At 33.8% G+C, this 20,274-nt stretch overlaps 16 non-coding genes across 16 annotated transcripts; all 16 read right to left on the reverse strand.

Moving 5' to 3' along the window:
* Positions 1-295: 295 nt before the first annotated feature.
* Positions 296-368, reverse strand: TRNAK-UUU (transfer RNA lysine (anticodon UUU)). Its single transcript has one exon. It is a non-coding gene; the product is annotated as a tRNA-Lys (tRNA).
* A 2,233-nt stretch (positions 369-2,601) lies between these two features.
* On the reverse strand, positions 2,602-2,674 carry TRNAK-UUU (transfer RNA lysine (anticodon UUU)). Its single transcript has one exon. It is a non-coding gene; the product is annotated as a tRNA-Lys (tRNA).
* Positions 2,675-3,754: 1,080 nt separating this feature from the next.
* Positions 3,755-3,827, reverse strand: TRNAK-UUU (transfer RNA lysine (anticodon UUU)). Its single transcript has one exon. It is a non-coding gene; the product is annotated as a tRNA-Lys (tRNA).
* Positions 3,828-4,907: 1,080 nt separating this feature from the next.
* TRNAK-UUU (transfer RNA lysine (anticodon UUU)) lies at positions 4,908-4,980 on the reverse strand. Its single transcript has one exon. It is a non-coding gene; the product is annotated as a tRNA-Lys (tRNA).
* Positions 4,981-6,060: 1,080 nt separating this feature from the next.
* TRNAK-UUU (transfer RNA lysine (anticodon UUU)) lies at positions 6,061-6,133 on the reverse strand. The gene has a single exon. It is a non-coding gene; the product is annotated as a tRNA-Lys (tRNA).
* Positions 6,134-7,213: 1,080 nt separating this feature from the next.
* On the reverse strand, positions 7,214-7,286 carry TRNAK-UUU (transfer RNA lysine (anticodon UUU)). The gene has a single exon. It is a non-coding gene; the product is annotated as a tRNA-Lys (tRNA).
* A 1,080-nt stretch (positions 7,287-8,366) lies between these two features.
* Positions 8,367-8,439, reverse strand: TRNAK-UUU (transfer RNA lysine (anticodon UUU)). The gene has a single exon. It is a non-coding gene; the product is annotated as a tRNA-Lys (tRNA).
* Positions 8,440-9,519: 1,080 nt separating this feature from the next.
* Positions 9,520-9,592, reverse strand: TRNAK-UUU (transfer RNA lysine (anticodon UUU)). Its single transcript has one exon. It is a non-coding gene; the product is annotated as a tRNA-Lys (tRNA).
* A 1,080-nt stretch (positions 9,593-10,672) lies between these two features.
* TRNAK-UUU (transfer RNA lysine (anticodon UUU)) lies at positions 10,673-10,745 on the reverse strand. Its single transcript has one exon. It is a non-coding gene; the product is annotated as a tRNA-Lys (tRNA).
* A 1,080-nt stretch (positions 10,746-11,825) lies between these two features.
* On the reverse strand, positions 11,826-11,898 carry TRNAK-UUU (transfer RNA lysine (anticodon UUU)). Its single transcript has one exon. It is a non-coding gene; the product is annotated as a tRNA-Lys (tRNA).
* A 1,080-nt stretch (positions 11,899-12,978) lies between these two features.
* TRNAK-UUU (transfer RNA lysine (anticodon UUU)) lies at positions 12,979-13,051 on the reverse strand. The gene has a single exon. It is a non-coding gene; the product is annotated as a tRNA-Lys (tRNA).
* Positions 13,052-14,131: 1,080 nt separating this feature from the next.
* TRNAK-UUU (transfer RNA lysine (anticodon UUU)) lies at positions 14,132-14,204 on the reverse strand. Its single transcript has one exon. It is a non-coding gene; the product is annotated as a tRNA-Lys (tRNA).
* Positions 14,205-15,284: 1,080 nt separating this feature from the next.
* On the reverse strand, positions 15,285-15,357 carry TRNAK-UUU (transfer RNA lysine (anticodon UUU)). The gene has a single exon. It is a non-coding gene; the product is annotated as a tRNA-Lys (tRNA).
* Positions 15,358-16,437: 1,080 nt separating this feature from the next.
* TRNAK-UUU (transfer RNA lysine (anticodon UUU)) lies at positions 16,438-16,510 on the reverse strand. The gene has a single exon. It is a non-coding gene; the product is annotated as a tRNA-Lys (tRNA).
* Positions 16,511-18,743: 2,233 nt separating this feature from the next.
* On the reverse strand, positions 18,744-18,816 carry TRNAK-UUU (transfer RNA lysine (anticodon UUU)). The gene has a single exon. It is a non-coding gene; the product is annotated as a tRNA-Lys (tRNA).
* Positions 18,817-19,896: 1,080 nt separating this feature from the next.
* TRNAK-UUU (transfer RNA lysine (anticodon UUU)) lies at positions 19,897-19,969 on the reverse strand. Its single transcript has one exon. It is a non-coding gene; the product is annotated as a tRNA-Lys (tRNA).
* Between the last annotated feature and the right edge of the window lie 305 nt (positions 19,970-20,274).

Genomic DNA, 20,274 nt, shown 5'->3' on the forward strand with positions numbered 1-20,274 from the left:
CAAGAAAATCGATGAAATTGTCCTCACTTATATTTTGAGCTATAGCGCTGTTATACTGTATATGCTTTCAAATTCTACTTTTCAGAAGGGAAAAGTATAATTTCATCTTGTCTTAATGAAATCCTCTAGGCTGCTAAAGTTTGAGGATTCAAGACCTCATTAGATCATACAGAATTCTATCCTTAAGACACAAAGTTACAACTTGAATCTGATATCCAAGAAATTTTGAGAGCATGAAATGTATATAATATTGCAATCACCAATAAGTGAAAAGTCTGGTTTTCTACAAGAGACACGCCTGAACAGGGACTTGAACCCTGGACCCTCAGATTAAAAATCTGATGCTCTACCGACTGAGCTATCCAGGCTCAGCAAAACTAAGACATGTGCGGGAAAGTTGGCGTTTCTCTCCTTCTCAAATATATTCTGGACTACAACGCTTTTTTACGTGTTTTCAGAGGTCACTTAGAAAAAGAAAAGTATAAACTTATTTTGACTTGATAAAATCATCTACGGGGCTAAAGTTTAAACAGTCAAGACATTGTTAGATTATACAGTTTTCTTTTTTTAGGGCATAAAGTTACAATTTTGTTCTGACATCCAAGAAATCTTAAAAGAATGGACTAGTTCTTAGTTTCAAAGAGAGTTTTAGTCATGGATAAGTGATAGGTTGTTTTTCAAAAAACTTACACTTGCACAGGTACCCTCAGATTGAAAGTGTGATGCTCTATCAACTAAACTATCCAGGCCCTATAAAACAAATAATGTGCAGGATAATTGATGATTTTCTCCTTATAATTGATATTTTGAGCTACAGATCTCTTATGTATAGTTTCAAATTTTACCTAGAGAAGGGGAAACTATGATTTCTTATTGTCTGGACAAAGTCATCTAGGCTGCTAAAGTTAAAGGTGTTAAGTTATTTGTTAGATCATACAGATTAATTTTCTTAAAACATAAAGCTAACTTTTTAAGTTGATATCCAAGAAATTTTGAGAGCATGGAACTTGTCTTAGTTTCAAAGAGGGTTTCAGTCATAGATAAGTGATAGATTGTTTTTTCAAAAGACTCATGCCTGGACAGGCACCCTCAGATTAAAAGTGTGATGCTCTACTAACTAAACTATCCAGGCTCTATAAAACACAAAAATATGCAAGAAAATCGATGAAATTGTCCTCACTTATATTTTGAGCTATAGCGCTGTTATACTGTATACGCTTTCAAATTCTACTTTTCAGAAGGGAAAAGTATAATTTCATCTTGTCTTAATGAAATCCTCTAGGCTGCTAAAGTTTGAGGATTCAAGACCTCATTAGATCATACAGAATTCTTTCCTTAAGACACAAAGTTACAACTTTAATCTGATATCCAAGAAATTTTGACAGCGTGAAATGTATATAATATTGCAATCACCAATAAGTGAAAAGTCTGGTTTTCTACAAGAGACACGCCTGAACAGGGACTTGAACACTGGACCCTCAGATTAAAAGTCTGATGCTCTACCGACTGAGATATCCAGGCTCTGCAAAACTAAGACATGTGCGGGAAAGTTGGCGTTTCTCTCCTTCTCAAATATATTCTGGACTACAACGCTTTTTTACGTGTTTTCAGAGGTCACTTAGAAAAAGAAAAGTATAAACTTATATTGACTTGATAAAATCATCTACGGGGCTAAAGTTTAAACAGTCAAGACATTGTTAGATTATACAGTTTTCTTTTTTTAGGGCATAAAGTTACAATTTTGTTCTAACATCCAAGAAATCTTAAAAGAATGGACTAGTTCTTAGTTTCAAAGAGAGTTTTAGTCATGGATAAGTGATAGGTTGTTTTTCCAAAAACTTACACTTGCACAGGTACCCTCAGATTGAAAGTGTGATGCTCTATCAACTAAACTATCCAGGCCCTATAAAACAAATAATGTGCAGGATAATTGATGATTTTCTCCTTATAATTGATATTTTGAGCTACAGATCTGTTATGTATAGTTTCAAATTTTACCTAGAGAAGGGGAAACTATGATTTCTTATTGTCTGGACAAAGTCATCTAGGCTGCTAAAGTTAAAGGTGTTAAGTTATTTGTTAGATCATACAGATTAATTTTCTTAAAACATAAAGCTAACTTTTTAAGTTGATATCCAAGAAATTTTGAGAGCATGGAACTTGTCTTAGTTTCAAAGAGGGTTTCAGTCATAGATAAGTGATAGATTGTTTTTTCAAAAGACTCATGCCTGGACAGGCACCCTCAGATTAAAAGTGTGATGCTCTACTAACTAAACTATCCAGGCTCTATAAAACACAAAAATATGCAAGAAAATCGATGAAATTGTCCTCACTTATATTTTGAGCTATAGCGCTGTTATACTGTATACGCTTTCAAATTCTACTTTTCAGAAGGGAAAAGTATAATTTCATCTTGTCTTAATGAAATCCTCTAGGCTGCTAAAGTTTGAGGATTCAAGACCTCATTAGATCATACAGAATTCTATCCTTAAGACACAAAGTTACAACTTTAATCTGATATCCAAGAAATTTTGACAGCGTGAAATGTATATAATATTGCAATCACCAATAAGTGAAAAGTCTGGTTTTCTACAAGAGACACGCCTGAACAGGGACTTGAACCCTGGACCCTCAGATTAAAAGTCTGATGCTCTACCGACTGAGCTATCCAGGCTCTGCAAAACTAAGACATGTGCGGGAAAGTTGGCGTTTCTCTCCTTCTCAAATATATTCTGGACTACAACGCTTTTTTGCGTGTTTTCAGAGGTCACTTAGAAAAAGACAAGTATAAACTTATTTTGACTTGATAAAATCATCTACGGGGCTAAAGTTTAAACAGTCAAGACATTGTTAGATTATACAGTTTTCTTTTTTTAGGGCATAAAGTTACAATTTTGTTCTAACATCCAAGAAATCTTAAAAGAATGGACTAGTTCTTAGTTTCAAAGAGAGTTTTAGTCATGGATAAGTGATAGGTTGTTTTTCCAAAAACTTACACTTGCACAGGTACCCTCAGATTGAAAGTGTGATGCTCTATCAACTAAACTATCCAGGCCCTATAAAACAAATAATGTGCAGGATAATTGATGATTTTCTCCTTATAATTGATATTTTGAGCTACAGATCTGTTATGTATAGTTTCAAATTTTACCTAGAGAAGGGGAAACTATGATTTCTTATTGTCTGGACAAAGTCATCTAGGCTGCTAAAGTTAAAGGTGTTAAGTTATTTGTTAGATCATACAGATTAATTTTCTTAAAACATAAAGCTAACTTTTTAAGTTGATATCCAAGAAATTTTGAGAGCATGGAACTTGTCTTAGTTTCAAAGAGGGTTTCAGTCATAGATAAGTGATAGATTGTTTTTTCAAAAGACTCATGCCTGGACAGGCACCCTCAGATTAAAAGTGTGATGCTCTACTAACTAAACTATCCAGGCTCTATAAAACACAAAAATATGCAAGAAAATCGATGAAATTGTCCTCACTTATATTTTGAGCTATAGCGCTGTTATACTGTATACGCTTTCAAATTCTACTTTTCAGAAGGGAAAAGTATAATTTCATCTTGTCTTAATGAAATCCTCTAGGCTGCTAAAGTTTGAGGATTCAAGACCTCATTAGATCATACAGAATTCTTTCCTTAAGACACAAAGTTACAACTTTAATCTGATATCCAAGAAATTTTGACAGCGTGAAATGTATATAATATTGCAATCACCAATAAGTGAAAAGTCTGGTTTTCTACAAGAGACACGCCTGAACAGGGACTTGAACCCTGGACCCTCAGATTAAAAGTCTGATGCTCTACCGACTGAGCTATCCAGGATCTGCCAAACTAAGACATGTGCGGGAAAGTTGGCGTTTCTCTCCTTCTCAAATATATTCTGGACTACAACGCTTTTTTACGTGTTTTCAGAGGTCACTTAGAAAAAGAAAAGTATAAACTTATTTTGACTTGATAAAATCATCTACGGGGCTAAAGTTTAAACAGTCAAGACATTGTTAGATTATACAGTTTTCTTTTTTTAGGGCATAAAGTTACAATTTTGTTCTAACATCCAAGAAATCTTAAAAGAATGGACTAGTTCTTAGTTTCAAAGAGAGTTTTAGTCATGGATAAGTGATAGGTTGTTTTTCCAAAAACTTACACTTGCACAGGTACCCTCAGATTGAAAGTGTGATGCTCTATCAACTAAACTATCCAGGCCCTATAAAACAAATAATGTGCAGGATAATTGATGATTTTCTCCTTATAATTGATATTTTGAGCTACAGATCTGTTATGTATAGTTTCAAATTTTACCTAGAGAAGGGGAAACTATGATTTCTTATTGTCTGGACAAAGTCATCTAGGCTGCTAAAGTTAAAGGTGTTAAGTTATTTGTTAGATCATACAGATTAATTTTCTTAAAACATAAAGCTAACTTTTTAAGTTGATATCCAAGAAATTTTGAGAGCATGGAACTTGTCTTAGTTTCAAAGAGGGTTTCAGTCATAGATAAGTGATAGATTGTTTTTTCAAAAGACTCATGCCTGGACAGGCACCCTCAGATTAAAAGTGTGATGCTCTACTAACTAAACTATCCAGGCTCTATAAAACACAAAAATATGCAAGAAAATCGATGAAATTGTCCTCACTTATATTTTGAGCTATAGCGCTGTTATACTGTATACGCTTTCAAATTCTACTTTTCAGAAGGGAAAAGTATAATTTCATCTTGTCTTAATGAAATCCTCTAGGCTGCTAAAGTTTGAGGATTCAAGACCTCATTAGATCATACAGAATTCTATCCTTAAGACACAAAGTTACAACTTTAATCTGATATCCAAGAAATTTTGAGAGCATGAAATGTATATAATATTGCAATCACCAATAAGTGAAAAGTCTGGTTTTCTACAAGAGACACGCCTGAACAGGGACTTGAACCCTGGACCCTCAGATTAAAAGTCTGATGCTCTACCGACTGAGCTATCCAGGCTCTGCAAAACGAAGACATGTGCGGGAAAGTTGGCGTTTCTCTCCTTCTCAAATATATTCTGGACTACAACGCTTTTTTACGTGTTTTCAGAGGTCACTTAGAAAAAGAAAAGTATAAACTTATTTTGACTTGATAAAATCATCTACGGGGCTAAAGTTTAAACAGTCAAGACATTGTTAGATTATACAGTTTTCTTTTTTTAGGGCATAAAGTTACAATTTTGTTCTAACATCCAAGAAATCTTAAAAGAATGGACTAGTTCTTAGTTTCAAAGAGAGTTTTAGTCATGGATAAGTGATAGGTTGTTTTTCCAAAAACTTACACTTGCACAGGTACCCTCAGATTGAAAGTGTGATGCTCTATCAACTAAACTATCCAGGCCCTATAAAACAAATAATGTGCAGGATAATTGATGATTTTCTCCTTATAATTGATATTTTGAGCTACAGATCTGTTATGTATAGTTTCAAATTTTACCTAGAGAAGGGGAAACTATGATTTCTTATTGTCTGGACAAAGTCATCTAGGCTGCTAAAGTTAAAGGTGTTAAGTTATTTGTTAGATCATACAGATTAATTTTCTTAAAACATAAAGCTAACTTTTTAAGTTGATATCCAAGAAATTTTGAGAGCATGGAACTTGTCTTAGTTTCAAAGAGGGTTTCAGTCATAGATAAGTGATAGATTGTTTTTTCAAAAGACTCATGCCTGGACAGGCACCCTCAGATTAAAAGTGTGATGCTCTACTAACTAAACTATCCAGGCTCTATAAAACACAAAAATATGCAAGAAAATCGATGAAATTGTCCTCACTTATATTTTGAGCTATAGCGCTGTTATACTGTATACGCTTTCAAATTCTACTTTTCAGAAGGGAAAAGTATAATTTCATCTTGTCTTAATGAAATCCTCTAGGCTGCTAAAGTTTGAGGATTCAAGACCTCATTAGATCATACAGAATTCTTTCCTTAAGACACAAAGTTACAACTTTAATCTGATATCCAAGAAATTTTGACAGCGTGAAGTGTATATAATATTGCAATCACCAATAAGTGAAAAGTCTGGTTTTCTACAAGAGACACGCCCGAACAGGGACTTGAACCCTGGACCCTCAGATTAAAAGTCTGATGCTCTACCGACTGAGCTATCCAGGCTCTGCAAAACTAAGACATGTGCGGGAAAGTTGGCGTTTCTCTCCTTCTCAAATATATTCTGGACTACAACGCTTTTTTACGTGTTTTCAGAGGTCACTTAGAAAAAGAAAAGTATAAACTTATTTTGACTTGATAAAATCATCTACGGGGCTAAAGTTTAAACAGTCAAGACATTGTTAGATTATACAGTTTTCTTTTTTTAGGGCATAAAGTTACAATTTTGTTCTGACATCCAAGAAATCTTAAAAGAATGGACTAGTTCTTAGTTTCAAAGAGAGTTTTAGTCATGGATAAGTGATAGGTTGTTTTTCAAAAAACTTACACTTGCACAGGTACCCTCAGATTGAAAGTGTGATGCTCTATCAACTAAACTATCCAGGCCCTATAAAACAAATAATGTGCAGGATAATTGATGATTTTCTCCTTATAATTTATATTTTGAGCTACAGATCTGTTATGTATAGTTTCAAATTTTAACTAGAGAAGGGGAAACTATGATTTCTTATTGTCTGGACAAAGTCATCTAGGCTGCTAAAGTTAAAGGTGTTAAGTTATTTGTTAGATCATACAGATTAATTTTCTTAAAACATAAAGCTAACTTTTTAAGTTGATATCCAAGAAATTTTGAGAGCATGGAACTTGTCTTAGTTTCAAAGAGGGTTTCAGTCATAGATAAGTGATAGATTGTTTTTTCAAAAGACTCATGCCTGGACAGGCACCCTCAGATTAAAAGTGTGATGCTCTACCAACTAAACTATCCAGGCTCTATAAAACACAAAAATATGCAAGAAAATCGATGAAATTGTCCTCACTTATATTTTGAGCTATAGCGCTGTTATACTGTATACGCTTTCAAATTCTACTTTTCAGAAGGGAAAAGTATAATTTCATCTTGTCTTAATGAAATCCTCTAGGCTGCTAAAGTTTGAGGATTCAAGACCTCATTAGATCATACAGAATTCTATCCTTAAGACACAAAGTTACAACTTTAATCTGATATCCAAGAAATTTTGAGAGCATGAAATGTATATAATATTGCAATCACCAATAAGTGAAAAGTCTGGTTTTCTACAAGAGACACGCCTGAACAGGGACTTGAACCCTGGACCCTCAGATTAAAAGTCTGATGCTCTACCGACTGAGCTATCCAGGCTCTGCAAAACTAAGACATGTGCGGGAAAGTTGGCGTTTCTCTCCTTCTCAAATATATTCTGGACTACAACGCTTTTTTACGTGTTTTCAGAGGTCACTTAGAAAAAGAAAAGTATAAACTTATTTTGACTTGATAAAATCATCTACGGGGCTAAAGTTTAAACAGTCAAGACATTGTTAGATTATACAGTTTTCTTTTTTTAGGGCATAAAGTTACAATTTTGTTCTGACATCCAAGAAATCTTAAAAGAATGGACTAGTTCTTAGTTTCAAAGAGAGTTTTAGTCATGGATAAGTGATAGGTTGTTTTTCAAAAAACTTACACTTGCACAGGTACCCTCAGATTGAAAGTGTGATGCTCTATCAACTAAACTATCCAGGCCCTATAAAACAAATAATGTGCAGGATAATTGATGATTTTCTCCTTATAATTTATATTTTGAGCTACAGATCTGTTATGTATAGTTTCAAATTTTAACTAGAGAAGGGGAAACTATGATTTCTTATTGTCTGGACAAAGTCATCTAGGCTGCTAAAGTTAAAGGTGTTAAGTTATTTGTTAGATCATACAGATTAATTTTCTTAAAACATAAAGCTAACTTTTTAAGTTGATATCCAAGAAATTTTGAGAGCATGGAACTTGTCTTAGTTTCAAAGAGGGTTTCAGTCATAGATAAGTGATAGATTGTTTTTTCAAAAGACTCATGCCTGGACAGGCACCCTCAGATTAAAAGTGTGATGCTCTACTAACTAAACTATCCAGGCTCTATAAAACACAAAAATATGCAAGAAAATCGATGAAATTGTCCTCACTTATATTTTGAGCTATAGCGCTGTTATACTGTATACGCTTTCAAATTCTACTTTTCAGAAGGGAAAAGTATAATTTCATCTTGTCTTAATGAAATCCTCTAGGCTGCTAAAGTTTGAGGATTCAAGACCTCATTAGATCATACAGAATTCTTTCCTTAAGACACAAAGTTACAACTTTAATCTGATATCCAAGAAATTTTGACAGCGTGAAATGTATATAATATTGCAATCACCAATAAGTGAAAAGTCTGGTTTTCTACAAGAGACACGCCTGAACAGGGACTTGAACCCTGGACCCTCAGATTAAAAGTCTGATGCTCTACCGACTGAGCTATCCAGGATCTGCCAAACTAAGACATGTGCGGGAAAGTTGGCGTTTCTCTCCTTCTCAAATATATTCTGGACTACAACGCTTTTTTACGTGTTTTCAGAGGTCACTTAGAAAAAGAAAAGTATAAACTTATTTTGACTTGATAAAATCATCTACGGGGCTAAAGTTTAAACAGTCAAGACATTGTTAGATTATACAGTTTTCTTTTTTTAGGGCATAAAGTTACAATTTTGTTCTAACATCCAAGAAATCTTAAAAGAATGGACTAGTTCTTAGTTTCAAAGAGAGTTTTAGTCATGGATAAGTGATAGGTTGTTTTTCCAAAAACTTACACTTGCACAGGTACCCTCAGATTGAAAGTGTGATGCTCTATCAACTAAACTATCCAGGCCCTATAAAACAAATAATGTGCAGGATAATTGATGATTTTCTCCTTATAATTGATATTTTGAGCTACAGATCTGTTATGTATAGTTTCAAATTTTACCTAGAGAAGGGGAAACTATGATTTCTTATTGTCTGGACAAAGTCATCTAGGCTGCTAAAGTTAAAGGTGTTAAGTTATTTGTTAGATCATACAGATTAATTTTCTTAAAACATAAAGCTAACTTTTTAAGTTGATATCCAAGAAATTTTGAGAGCATGGAACTTGTCTTAGTTTCAAAGAGGGTTTCAGTCATAGATAAGTGATAGATTGTTTTTTCAAAAGACTCATGCCTGGACAGGCACCCTCAGATTAAAAGTGTGATGCTCTACTAACTAAACTATCCAGGCTCTATAAAACACAAAAATATGCAAGAAAATCGATGAAATTGTCCTCACTTATATTTTGAGCTATAGCGCTGTTATACTGTATACGCTTTCAAATTCTACTTTTCAGAAGGGAAAAGTATAATTTCATCTTGTCTTAATGAAATCCTCTAGGCTGCTAAAGTTTGAGGATTCAAGACCTCATTAGATCATACAGAATTCTTTCCTTAAGACACAAAGTTACAACTTTAATCTGATATCCAAGAAATTTTGACAGCGTGAAATGTATATAATATTGCAATCACCAATAAGTGAAAAGTCTGGTTTTCTACAAGAGACACGCCCGAACAGGGACTTGAACCCTGGACCCTCAGATTAAAAGTCTGATGCTCTACCGACTGAGCTATCCAGGCTCTGCAAAACTAAGACATGTGCGGGAAAGTTGGCGTTTCTCTCCTTCTCAAATATATTCTGGACTACAACGCTTTTTTACGTGTTTTCAGAGGTCACTTAGAAAAAGAAAAGTATAAACTTATTTTGACTTGATAAAATCATCTACGGGGCTAAAGTTTAAACAGTCAAGACATTGTTAGATTATACAGTTTTCTTTTTTTAGGGCATAAAGTTACAATTTTGTTCTGACATCCAAGAAATCTTAAAAGAATGGACTAGTTCTTAGTTTCAAAGAGAGTTTTAGTCATGGATAAGTGATAGGTTGTTTTTCAAAAAACTTACACTTGCACAGGTACCCTCAGATTGAAAGTGTGATGCTCTATCAACTAAACTATCCAGGCCCTATAAAACAAATAATGTGCAGGATAATTGATGATTTTCTCCTTATAATTTATATTTTGAGCTACAGATCTGTTATGTATAGTTTCAAATTTTAACTAGAGAAGGGGAAACTATGATTTCTTATTGTCTGGACAAAGTCATCTAGGCTGCTAAAGTTAAAGGTGTTAAGTTATTTGTTAGATCATACAGATTAATTTTCTTAAAACATAAAGCTAACTTTTTAAGTTGATATCCAAGAAATTTTGAGAGCATGGAACTTGTCTTAGTTTCAAAGAGGGTTTCAGTCATAGATAAGTGATAGATTGTTTTTTCAAAAGACTCATGCCTGGACAGGCACCCTCAGATTAAAAGTGTGATGCTCTACCAACTAAACTATCCAGGCTCTATAAAACACAAAAATATGCAAGAAAATCGATGAAATTGTCCTCACTTATATTTTGAGCTATAGCGCTGTTATACTGTATACGCTTTCAAATTCTACTTTTCAGAAGGGAAAAGTATAATTTCATCTTGTCTTAATGAAATCCTCTAGGCTGCTAAAGTTTGAGGATTCAAGACCTCATTAGATCATACAGAATTCTATCCTTAAGACACAAAGTTACAACTTTAATCTGATATCCAAGAAATTTTGAGAGCATGAAATGTATATAATATTGCAATCACCAATAAGTGAAAAGTCTGGTTTTCTACAAGAGACACGCCTGAACAGGGACTTGAACCCTGGACCCTCAGATTAAAAGTCTGATGCTCTACCGACTGAGCTATCCAGGCTCTGCAAAACTACGACATGTGCGGGAAAGTTGGCGTTTCTCTCCTTCTCAAATATATTCTGGACTACAACGCTTTTTTACGTGTTTTCAGAGGTCACTTAGAAAAAGAAAAGTATAAACTTATTTTGACTTGATAAAATCATCTACGGGGCTAAAGTTTAAACAGTCAAGACATTGTTAGATTATACAGTTTTCTTTTTTTAGGGCATAAAGTTACAATTTTGTTCTGACATCCAAGAAATCTTAAAAGAATGGACTAGTTCTTAGTTTCAAAGAGAGTTTTAGTCATGGATAAGTGATAGGTTGTTTTTCAAAAAACTTACACTTGCACAGGTACCCTCAGATTGAAAGTGTGATGCTCTATCAACTAAACTATCCAGGCCCTATAAAACAAATAATGTGCAGGATAATTGATGATTTTCTCCTTATAATTTATATTTTGAGCTACAGATCTGTTATGTATAGTTTCAAATTTTAACTAGAGAAGGGGAAACTATGATTTCTTATTGTCTGGACAAAGTCATCTAGGCTGCTAAAGTTAAAGGTGTTAAGTTATTTGTTAGATCATACAGATTAATTTTCTTAAAACATAAAGCTAACTTTTTAAGTTGATATCCAAGAAATTTTGAGAGCATGGAACTTGTCTTAGTTTCAAAGAGGGTTTCAGTCATAGATAAGTGATAGATTGTTTTTTCAAAAGACTCATGCCTGGACAGGCACCCTCAGATTAAAAGTGTGATGCTCTACCAACTAAACTATCCAGGCTCTATAAAACACAAAAATATGCAAGAAAATCGATGAAATTGTCCTCACTTATATTTTGAGCTATAGCGCTGTTATACTGTATACGCTTTCAAATTCTACTTTTCAGAAGGGAAAAGTATAATTTCATCTTGTCTTAATGAAATCCTCTAGGCTGCTAAAGTTTGAGGATTCAAGACCTCATTAGATCATACAGAATTCTATCCTTAAGACACAAAGTTACAACTTTAATCTGATATCCAAGAAATTTTGAGAGCATGAAATGTATATAATATTGCAATCACCAATAAGTGAAAAGTCTGGTTTTCTACAAGAGACACGCCTGAACAGGGACTTGAACCCTGGACCCTCAGATTAAAAGTCTGATGCTCTACCGACTGAGCTATCCAGGCTCTGCAAAACTAAGACATGTGCGGGAAAGTTGGCGTTTCTCTCCTTCTCAAATATATTCTGGACTACAACGCTTTTTTACGTGTTTTCAGAGGTCACTTAGAAAAAGAAAAGTATAAACTTATTTTGACTTGATAAAATCATCTACGGGGCTAAAGTTTAAACAGTCAAGACATTGTTAGATTATACAGTTTTCTTTTTTTAGGGCATAAAGTTACAATTTTGTTCTGACATCCAAGAAATCTTAAAAGAATGGACTAGTTCTTAGTTTCAAAGAGAGTTTTAGTCATGGATAAGTGATAGGTTGTTTTTCAAAAAACTTACACTTGCACAGGTACCCTCAGATTGAAAGTGTGATGCTCTATCAACTAAACTATCCAGGCCCTATAAAACAAATAATGTGCAGGATAATTGATGATTTTCTCCTTATAATTTATATTTTGAGCTACAGATCTGTTATGTATAGTTTCAAATTTTAACTAGAGAAGGGGAAACTATGATTTCTTATTGTCTGGACAAAGTCATCTAGGCTGCTAAAGTTAAAGGTGTTAAGTTATTTGTTAGATCATACAGATTAATTTTCTTAAAACATAAAGCTAACTTTTTAAGTTGATATCCAAGAAATTTTGAGAGCATGGAACTTGTCTTAGTTTCAAAGAGGGTTTCAGTCATAGATAAGTGATAGATTGTTTTTTCAAAAGACTCATGCCTGGACAGGCACCCTCAGATTAAAAGTGTGATGCTCTACCAACTAAACTATCCAGGCTCTATAAAACACAAAAATATGCAAGAAAATCGATGAAATTGTCCTCACTTATATTTTGAGCTATAGCGCTGTTATACTGTATACGCTTTCAAATTCTACTTTTCAGAAGGGAAAAGTATAATTTCATCTTGTCTTAATGAAATCCTCTAGGCTGCTAAAGTTTGAGGATTCAAGACCTCATTAGATCATACAGAATTCTATCCTTAAGACACAAAGTTACAACTTTAATCTGATATCCAAGAAATTTTGAGAGCATGAAATGTATATAATATTGCAATCACCAATAAGTGAAAAGTCTGGTTTTCTACAAGAGACACGCCTGAACAGGGACTTGAACCCTGGACCCTCAGATTAAAAGTCTGATGCTCTACCGACTGAGCTATCCAGGCTCTGCAAAACTAAGACATGTGCGGGAAAGTTGGCGTTTCTCTCCTTCTCAAATATATTCTGGACTACAACGCTTTTTTACGTGTTTTCAGAGGTCACTTAGAAAAAGAAAAGTATAAACTTATTTTGACTTGATAAAATCATCTACGGGGCTAAAGTTTAAACAGTCAAGACATTGTTAGATTATACAGTTTTCTTTTTTTAGGGCATAAAGTTACAATTTTGTTCTGACATCCAAGAAATCTTAAAAGAATGGACTAGTTCTTAGTTTCAAAGAGAGTTTTAGTCATGGATAAGTGATAGGTTGTTTTTCAAAAAACTTACACTTGCACAGGTACCCTCAGATTGAAAGTGTGATGCTCTATCAACTAAACTATCCAGGCCCTATAAAACAAATAATGTGCAGGATAATTGATGATTTTCTCCTTATAATTTATATTTTGAGCTACAGATCTGTTATGTATAGTTTCAAATTTTAACTAGAGAAGGGGAAACTATGATTTCTTATTGTCTGGACAAAGTCATCTAGGCTGCTAAAGTTAAAGGTGTTAAGTTATTTGTTAGATCATACAGATTAATTTTCTTAAAACATAAAGCTAACTTTTTAAGTTGATATCCAAGAAATTTTGAGAGCATGGAACTTGTCTTAGTTTCAAAGAGGGTTTCAGTCATAGATAAGTGATAGATTGTTTTTTCAAAAGACTCATGCCTGGACAGGCACCCTCAGATTAAAAGTGTGATGCTCTACCAACTAAACTATCCAGGCTCTATAAAACACAAAAATATGCAAGAAAATCGATGAAATTGTCCTCACTTATATTTTGAGCTATAGCGCTGTTATACTGTATACGCTTTCAAATTCTACTTTTCAGAAGGGAAAAGTATAATTTCATCTTGTCTTAATGAAATCCTCTAGGCTGCTAAAGTTTGAGGATTCAAGACCTCATTAGATCATACAGAATTCTATCCTTAAGACACAAAGTTACAACTTTAATCTGATATCCAAGAAATTTTGAGAGCATGAAATGTATATAATATTGCAATCACCAATAAGTGAAAAGTCTGGTTTTCTACAAGAGACACGCCTGAACAGGGACTTGAACCCTGGACCCTCAGATTAAAAGTCTGATGCTCTACCGACTGAGCTATCCAGGCTCTGCAAAACTACGACATGTGCGGGAAAGTTGGCGTTTCTCTCCTTCTCAAATATATTCTGGACTACAACGCTTTTTTACGTGTTTTCAGAGGTCACTTAGAAAAAGAAAAGTATAAACTTATTTTGACTTGATAAAATCATCTACGGGGCTAAAGTTTAAACAGTCAAGACATTGTTAGATTATACAGTTTTCTTTTTTTAGGGCATAAAGTTACAATTTTGTTCTGACATCCAAGAAATCTTAAAAGAATGGACTAGTTCTTAGTTTCAAAGAGAGTTTTAGTCATGGATAAGTGATAGGTTGTTTTTCAAAAAACTTACACTTGCACAGGTACCCTCAGATTGAAAGTGTGATGCTCTATCAACTAAACTATCCAGGCCCTATAAAACAAATAATGTGCAGGATAATTGATGATTTTCTCCTTATAATTTATATTTTGAGCTACAGATCTGTTATGTATAGTTTCAAATTTTAACTAGAGAAGGGGAAACTATGATTTCTTATTGTCTGGACAAAGTCATCTAGGCTGCTAAAGTTAAAGGTGTTAAGTTATTTGTTAGATCATACAGATTAATTTTCTTAAAACATAAAGCTAACTTTTTAAGTTGATATCCAAGAAATTTTGAGAGCATGGAACTTGTCTTAGTTTCAAAGAGGGTTTCAGTCATAGATAAGTGATAGATTGTTTTTTCAAAAGACTCATGCCTGGACAGGCACCCTCAGATTAAAAGTGTGATGCTCTACCAACTAAACTATCCAGGCTCTATAAAACACAAAAATATGCAAGAAAATCGATGAAATTGTCCTCACTTATATTTTGAGCTATAGCGCTGTTATACTGTATACGCTTTCAAATTCTACTTTTCAGAAGGGAAAAGTATAATTTCATCTTGTCTTAATGAAATCCTCTAGGCTGCTAAAGTTTGAGGATTCAAGACCTCATTAGATCATACAGAATTCTATCCTTAAGACACAAAGTTACAACTTTAATCTGATATCCAAGAAATTTTGAGAGCATGAAAAGTATATAATATTGCAATCACCAATAAGTGAAAAGTCTGGTTTTCTACAAGAGGCACGCCTGAACGGGGACTTGAACCCTGGACCCTCAGATTAAAAGTCTGATGCTCTACCGACTGAGCTATCCAGGCTCTGCCAAACTAAGACATGTGCGGGAAAGTTGGCGTTTCTCTCCTTCTCAAATATATTCTGGACTACAACGCTTTTTTACGTGTTTTCAGAGGTCACTTAGAAAAAGAAAAGTATAAACTTATTTTGACTTGATAAAATCATCTACGGGGCTAAAGTTTAAACAGTCAAGACATTGTTAGATTATACAGTTTTCTTTTTTTAGGGCATAAAGTTACAATTTTGTTCTGACATCCAAGAAATCTTAAAAGAATGGACTAGTTCTTAGTTTCAAAGAGAGTTTTAGTCATGGATAAGTGATAGGTTGTTTTTCAAAAAACTTACACTTGCACAGGTACCCTCAGATTGAAAGTGTGATGCTCTATAGACTAAACTATCCAGGCCCTATAAAACAAATAATGTGCAGGATAATTGATGATTTTCTCCTTATAATTTATATTTTGAGCTACAGATCTGTTATGTATAGTTTCAAATTTTAACTAGAGAAGGGGAAACTATGATTTCTTATTGTCTGGACAAAGTCATCTAGGCTGCTAAAGTTAAAGGTGTTAAGTTATTTGTTAGATCATACAGATTAATTTTCTTAAAACATAAAGCTAACTTTTTAAGTTGATATCCAAGAAATTTTGAGAGCATGGAACTTGTCTTAGTTTCAAAGAGGGTTTCAGTCATAGATAAGTGATAGATTGTTTTTTCAAAAGACTCATGCCTGGACAGGCACCCTCAGATTAAAAGTGTGATGCTCTACCAACTAAACTATCCAGGCTCTATAAAACACAAAAATATGCAAGAAAATCGATGAAATTGTCCTCACTTATATTTTGAGCTATAGCGCTGTTATACTGTATACGCTTTCAAATTCTACTTTTCAGAAGGGAAAAGTATAATTTCATCTTGTCTTAATGAAATCCTCTAGGCTGCTAAAGTTTGAGGATTCAAGACCTCATTAGATCATACAGAATTCTATCCTTAAGACACAAAGTTACAACTTTAATCTGATATCCAAGAAATTTTGAGAGCATGAAATGTATATAATATTGCAATCACCAATAAGTGAAAAGTCTGGTTTTCTACAAGAGACACGCCTGAACAGGGACTTGAACCCTGGACCCTCAGATTAAAAGTCTGATGCTCTACCGACTGAGCTATCCAGGCTCTGCAAAACTAAGACATGTGCGAGAAAGTTGGCGTTTCTCTCCTTCTCAAATATATTCTGGACTACAACGCTTTTTTACGTGTTTTCAGAGGTCACTTAGAAAAAGAAAAGTATAAACTTATTTTGACTTGATAAAATCATCTACGGGGCTAAAGTTTAAACAGTCAAGACATTGTTAGATTATACAGTTTTCTTTTTTTAGGGCATAAAGTTACAATTTTGTTCTGACATCCAAGAAATCTTAAAAGAATGGACTAGTTCTTAGTTTCAAAGAGAGTTTTAGTCATGGATAAGTGATAGGTTGTTTTTCAAAAAACTTACACTTGCACAGGTACCCTCAGATTGAAAGTGTGATGCTCTATCAACTAAACTATCCAGGCCCTATAAAACAAATAATGTGCAGGATAATTGATGATTTTCTCCTTATAATTTATATTTTGAGCTACAGATCTGTTATGTATAGTTTCAAATTTTAACTAGAGAAGGGGAAACTATGATTTCTTATTGTCTGGACAAAGTCATCTAGGCTGCTAAAGTTAAAGGTGTTAAGTTATTTGTTAGATCATACAGATTAATTTTCTTAAAACATAAAGCTAACTTTTTAAGTTGATATCCAAGAAATTTTGAGAGCATGGAACTTGTCTTAGTTTCAAAGAGGGTTTCAGTCATAGATAAGTGATAGATTGTTTTTTCAAAAGACTCATGCCTGGACAGGCACCCTCAGATTAAAAGTGTGATGCTCTACCAACTAAACTATCCAGGCTCTATAAAACACAAAAATATGCAAGAAAATCGATGAAATTGTCCTCACTTATATTTTGAGCTATAGCGCTGTTATACTGTATACGCTTTCAAATTCTACTTTTCAGAAGGGAAAAGTATAATTTCATCTTGTCTTAATGAAATCCTCTAGGCTGCTAAAGTTTGAGGATTCAAGACCTCATTAGATCATACAGAATTCTATCCTTAAGACACAAAGTTACAACTTTAATCTGATATCCAAGAAATTTTGAGAGCATGAAAAGTATATAATATTGCAATCACCAATAAGTGAAAAGTCTGGTTTTCTACAAGAGGCACCCCTGAACGGGGACTTGAACCCTGGACCCTCAGATTAAAAGTCTGATGCTCTACCGACTGAGCTATCCAGGCTCTGCCAAACTAAGACATGTGCGGGAAAGTTGGCGTTTCTCTCCTTCTCAAATATATTCTGGACTACAACGCTTTTTTACGTGTTTTCAGAGGTCACTTAGAAAAAGAAAAGTATAAACTTATTTTGACTTGATAAAATCATCTACGGGGCTAAAGTTTAAACAGTCAAGACATTGTTAGATTATACAGTTTTCTTTTTTTAGGGCATAAAGTTACAATTTTGTTCTGACATCCAAGAAATCTTAAAAGAATGGACTAGTTCTTAGTTTCAAAGAGAGTTTTAGTCATGGATAAGTGATAGGTTGTTTTTCAAAAAACTTACACTTGCACAGGTACCCTCAGATTGAAAGTGTGATGCTCTATAGACTAAACTATCCAGGCCCTATAAAACAAATAATGTGCAGGATAATTGATGATTTTCTCCTTATAATTTATATTTTGAGCTACAGATCTGTTATGTATAGTTTCAAATTTTAACTAGAGAAGGGGAAACTATGATTTCTTATTGTCTGGACAAAGTCATCTAGGCTGCTAAAGTTAAAGGTGTTAAGTTATTTGTTAGATCATACAGATTAATTTTCTTAAAACATAAAGCTAACTTTTTAAGTTGATATCCAAGAAATTTTGAGAGCATGGAACTTGTCTTAGTTTCAAAGAGGGTTTCAGTCATAGATAAGTGATAGATTGTTTTTTCAAAAGACTCATGCCTGGACAGGCACCCTCAGATTAAAAGTGTGATGCTCTACCAACTAAACTATCCAGGCTCTATAAAACACAAAAATATGCAAGAAAATCGATGAAATTGTCCTCACTTATATTTTGAGCTATAGCGCTGTTATACTGTATACGCTTTCAAATTCTACTTTTCAGAAGGGAAAAGTATAATTTCATCTTGTCTTAATGAAATCCTCTAGGCTGCTAAAGTTTGAGGATTCAAGACCTCATTAGATCATACAGAATTCTATCCTTAAGACACAAAGTTACAACTTTAATCTGATATCCAAGAAATTTTGAGAGCATGAAATGTATATAATATTGCAATCACCAATAAGTGAAAAGTCTGGTTTTCTACAAGAGACACGCCTGAACAGGGACTTGAACCCTGGACCCTCAGATTAAAAGTCTGATGCTCTACCGACTGAGCTATCCAGGCTCTGCAAAACTAAGACATGTGCGGGAAAGTTGGCGTTTCTCTCCTTCTCAAATATATTCTGGACTACAACGCTTTTTTACGTGTTTTCAGAGGTCACTTAGAAAAAGAAAAGTATAAACTTATTTTGACTTGATAAAATCATCTACGGGGCTAAAGTTTAAACAGTCAAGACATTGTTAGATTATACAGTTTTCTTTTTTTAGGGCATAAAGTTACAATTTTGTTCTGACATCCAAGAAATCTTAAAAGAATGGACTAGTTCTTAGTTTCAAAGAGAGTTTTAGTCATGGATAAGTGATAGGTTGTTTTTCAAAAAACTTACACTTGCACAGGTACCCTCAGATTGAAAGTGTGATGCTCTATCAACTAAACTATCCAGGCCCTATAAAACAAATAATGTGCAGGATAATTGATGATTTTCTCCTTATAATTTATATTTTGAGCTACAGATCTGTTATGTATAGTTTCAAATTTTAACTAGAGAAGGGGAAACTATGATTTCTTATTGTCTGGACAAAGTCATCTAGGCTGCTAAAGTTAAAGGTGTTAAGTTATTTGTTAGATCATACAGATTAATTTTCTTAAAACATAAAGCTAACTTTTTAAGTTGATATCCAAGAAATTTTGAGAGCATGGAACTTGTCTTAGTTTCAAAGAGGGTTTCAGTCATAGATAAGTGATAGATTGTTTTTTCAAAAGACTCATGCCTGGACAGGCACCCTCAGATTAAAAGTGTGATGCTCTACCAACTAAACTATCCAGGCTCTATAAAACACAAAAATATGCAAGAAAATCGATGAAATTGTCCTCACTTATATTTTGAGCTATAGCGCTGTTATACTGTATACGCTTTCAAATTCTACTTTTCAGAAGGGAAAAGTATAATTTCATCTTGTCTTAATGAAATCCTCTAGGCTGCTAAAGTTTGAGGATTCAAGACCTCATTAGATCATACAGAATTCTATCCTTAAGACACAAAGTTACAACTTTAATCTGATATCCAAGAAATTTTGAGAGCATGAAAAGTATATAATATTGCAATCACCAATAAGTGAAAAGTCTGGTTTTCTACAAGAGGCACGCCTGAACGGGGACTTGAACCCTGGACCCTCAGATTAAAAGTCTGATGCTCTACCGACTGAGCTATCCAGGCTCTGCCAAACTAAGACATGTGCGGGAAAGTTGGCGTTTCTCTCCTTCTCAAATATATTCTGGACTACAACGCTTTTTTACGTGTTTTCAGAGGTCACTTAGAAAAAGAAAAGTATAAACTTATTTTGACTTGATAAAATCATCTACGGGGCTAAAGTTTAAACAGTCAAGACATTGTTAGATTATACAGTTTTCTTTTTTTAGGGCATAAAGTTACAATTTTGTTCTGACATCCAAGAAATCTTAAAAGAATGGACTAGTTCTTAGTTTCAAAGAGAGTTTTAGTCATGGATAAGTGATAGGTTG

Source organism: Rhinoderma darwinii, chromosome 1 (genome assembly GCF_050947455.1).
Source record: "Rhinoderma darwinii isolate aRhiDar2 chromosome 1, aRhiDar2.hap1, whole genome shotgun sequence".
Taxonomy (NCBI): Eukaryota; Metazoa; Chordata; class Amphibia; order Anura; family Rhinodermatidae; genus Rhinoderma; species Rhinoderma darwinii.